Source organism: Echinops telfairi, unplaced genomic scaffold (genome assembly GCF_000313985.2).
Source record: "Echinops telfairi isolate 266 unplaced genomic scaffold, ASM31398v2 ScPeMD7_9;HRSCAF=40, whole genome shotgun sequence".
NCBI lineage: Eukaryota > Metazoa > Chordata > Mammalia > Afrosoricida > Tenrecidae > Echinops > Echinops telfairi.
The window spans coordinates 34,872,712-34,876,968 of NW_022103906.1; positions in this window are offsets into that span (position 1 = coordinate 34,872,712).

The following is a 4,257-nucleotide window of genomic DNA, read 5'->3' on the forward strand; positions in this document are numbered from 1 at the left end:
CCCGTCCCTCAGCCTCCCTTGGCAGCGGGCTCTTCCTCTGCACCAGGGACGTGGGGCCAGGCTGAGCAAGAGTCCAAGAATGGAATTCCTAGAACTGCTGTTCCCATTCCAGGGGAAGGGAGAGCATGTTACAACGGGGTCAGGGGGAGGCTTGTGCTCACATAGAAGCCAGCAGCTTGTGAGCTAAATGCCCTGAGCCGCCCTTGGGGCAAATACACATCCATGCAGGTCTCCTGGGGGTCCCGGATTCCTTCCCCACCACCCACACCAGGCAGGAATCGTCTGTCTCTGGGCAGTGTGTTTACGAAGCAGAGAGGACTAAGGTCCCGGCATTTTCTCAGGGCCAGGAATCTTAAAGAGGGAACCAGAAGATCAAGTGGGGCCATCAGAGGCTGGCAAAGGGCCTTTCTCCTTCCCCTGGAGGCCCTGACACATAAGCAAATAGACCCGTTTATTAGAAAATGAAGCAGGAGGGGCTAAGCTTTAACCAAGAGACCTTCAGAACAGCATAGCTGGAATGATTATTTTAAAGGCTGGCCAAGATCTTTCCCTTTCGCTCTCTCCCCTACCCTCACAATACTTCAAAATGTAACCTGTACAGCGTAGGGCACAGAGCTATCGACGCCTGGGAGGGTCCCTCTGGAATGTGTGTGTTTTAAGCAGCACCCACTGGCGCTCCGGTGGGAAGGGGCTGCAGATTCCCCCCTTTTACTTGGAAGAGCAGAATCTGCCTTTTGGGCAGGTGGGTTGGCTAGATTAAGGAGAAAGCACTCACCTATGCTCACTCACCCTCTGTCTCCCACAAGAGATCTAGTTCTTTACTGAAACCAAAGGGCCTCTGACCCCCTCTGTACTCTCACCCTTAGCCCACTTTAGAACCCTAGATTTGGAAACTTGACTCCATCCTTCCTATGGGTTCAATGGTCACCTCAAAGATTTGCTGAAGTCCTAACCCCTGCACCAGTAAATGTGGTCTTGTTTAGGGAAATAAGAGGTTTGGGCGTTTGCCATTTGGTTTTGCACATGCTATCAGATAAGTTAATAAAGTCATGTCATGAGAATTAGGTCTCAAACCCAATCCCTTATCCTTGGCAACTGATATACGTAGATACAACCACTGTGGAAAACAGTGTGACATTTCCTCAGAAAGCTAGAAAGACCTTATGATCCAACAGTCCCCAGGCTTAGATCGAGAGACCGACCAATGACATGAACATGGATGGACACTGTGCACTGCAACATTATTCACAAAGAGGGAAAGAATGGAAACAGCCTTAGTGCCTATCAACCAATGAGTGGATACATTGTGAAAAGTAGCTATAGTGGACTACTACACAACTATCAAGCACAATGAGGAGTCTGTGAAACATACCATGGATGAATCTGGAAGATGGAGTGAAAGAGGTCAACCACAACTGGACAATTATATGTGGTCTCTCTACTATGAAAAGCCAATAGATATCTGTACAACATGCTTTGATCTCATTCAGTGATGAGAGAGGCAAGGGGGGAATCACTTTCTAGATAGCAGACAACACTTATTTTGGTGATGGTAAAAGCATTAGCAAATATGGGTGAAATCTGTAAACTATAACCAACGTTAAAGAAAATATTAGGAAATACACAAGAAAAAGGACCAGCTCCATAAATCTTGTAACATACAACTTTGCAACAACAGTAATAACAATAAAAAAATTATGTGGTGACATAGGTAGATATATGCATATATGTGTCTAGGACTTCTCATTGCTGTCAAGTCAATTCCAACTCATACAGACCCCATAGGATAGGGTAGAACTGCCCTATGGGTTGCTTAACAAATAATCAGAGAAGCTGGATTGTAGGAAGAATGAAATACTACGATTGGAGGAAAGTTTATTAACCATCTTTGATATGAAGATGACAGAACCTTGCTTGCTGAAAGGGAGGAGGCGTTGAAGCACTTTTTGATGAAGATCTAGGACTACAGCCTTCAATATAGATGACAACTCAATGTAAAGAAGACCCAAATCCTCACAACTGGATCAATAGGTAACATCACGATGCATGGAGAAAGACTGATGGTGTCAAAGATTTTGTCTTGCTTGGATCCAGAAGCAATGCTCAAGGAAGCAGCAGCCAAGAGAACAATGCTTTGCACTGAGTAAACCTGCGGCACAGGCCTTTTTAAAGTCTTCGAGAGCAGGGATGTCACTTTGAGGACATCCTAAGCCAAGCCATGACATTTTCAGTCACCTCACAGGCAAGTGAAAGGAAGACCAAAGAAGACTTGATGCATTTGGGTGATGGTGCTGGCAAGGACTGTTGAAAGTGCCGGACTGCCAAGAGATCAAACAAAGCTGTCTCGGAAGAAAGATGCACAGCTAGATCCTTTTTGAAGGCCAGGATGATGAGAGATTGTCTCACATACTTTGGACAGGTTTCCAGGAGAGAAGTCCCTGAAGAAGTACCGTATATACTCTTGGATAAGCCGAGTTTTTCAGCACCTGGTTAATGTCGTTTTTTGTGGTGACATTAGGTGCCTCCGCTGATATTCAGGCCGGCTTATACCTGAGTGTATACGGTACATCATGTTTGGTAAAGGAGTGGGGCAGTGAAAAAGATGAAGGGTCTTGACGAGATGGATTTGACAAGGTGGCTGCAACAATGGGTTCAAACATAAGAACAACTGAGGATGGCGCAAGAACGGACGGTGTTTTGTTCTGTGGGACATAGGGTCACTCTGGGTCAGAACCGCCTTGATGGCACCTGACAACAGCAACATTTGTATAGGAAAGTATGTGTGAGCACATGCTGTATATGTAAAGGAACATCTGTAGGCATATGGATACACAATTTGTGTATTGTCTATATCCATACCTATATAATAAAGCACACATATATCCATACATATATAATAAAGCACATAATTATAGAGACTTCCTAGACATATCCAAATAACTTATATAATTGGTTTACTGGACTTAGGATCAGTCTCTTGGTGGCAATTTAGTCAATGAGATAGTATAATTCATAAAACTATGCTCTACACCCTAGTTTGGTGAGCACCACCTGGGGACTTCAAGCTTGCAAATAGCCATCTAACAGACAACTATTGGTCTCTACTCATCTGGAGCAAAGGAGCCGGAAGGAAATCAGTCTCTTGGTCTCACAGGATCCAGCAGTTGGTACCCTCGTTGTGAGCTGCTGCTCTGACTCATGGTGACCCATGTGTGACTCTTCTCTAACCCAGCCCAAATCAGCTGCCGACAAAATGCAACCGCACAAGTGAGCCCAGCCTTCATTCAGATCAGCAAAGGCTGGCCAGCCAGTGGCGCTATGGGCTACATGATAGGCTGCTCACCACAGGTAAGCAGTTCATACCCATCAGCCGTTCTACCAGAGAAAGATGAGTGCTGGCTCCCATACAAGTCCACTCTGTCCTAGAGGGTTACTATGAGTCTGAACTGACTGGATAGTAGAGGCTTGATTTTGATGATTCCTGTGTCCTTGAATACCCAAATGCCAGCAGGCAGATGCCACCCACTCCTGCCTAGTCAGTCATCCTGGGGGTCACGAAGGTCAATCAGGGGCATTCATCCCGCCAGTGAGCCCCTGGCTCCAATACTGACTTGGTGAGTAGATGGGGGGAAAAGTCACTTCCTTCTTCTCTCTGCTCAAAAATACTGGCGAAATTAATCTGTCAGCAATCCTGTTATCTGTAATACAGGTAGTCCCCAGAGAATCCGTTCCAATTACTTCACTATAAGCAGGTTCTGATGTAGGTAGATACTGCCCTGTCCCTTTCAGTTATTCTTGCCTTTTATTACTAGTCTTTTTCTAAATCTAATGAGTAAATCATAAAATTAAACATCTTGGAATAAACACCAGAGGATGTTAACATCAGCAAACCATGCAGTCCGACATCCTATGTGGCACACTAAAGGGAAGATGTAACAAAACAAAACGGGGATGCTTTCCGGGGTGGTTCATCCGACCCAGTCACAAGAGCGGGACTACTTGTACTGAGATGTGTGGCAAAGTTCAGAGAAAGATCATTTCTGCCCCTGGGATGTTCGAGAGTAACAATTACATCCCACAACGGAGAGACAGAAAATAAAAAAGTTCAAACCCGCAGGGGCAGTTCTACTCTGTCCTACAGAGTGGCTATGAGTTGGAATTGACGCGGTGGCATGAGGTTGTTTTGGGGTTTTTTGGAGCCAGCCTCAAAACTGGCACCTGGAATCTTGGAGGCCAGACAGACTTTCAAGGCTGGTG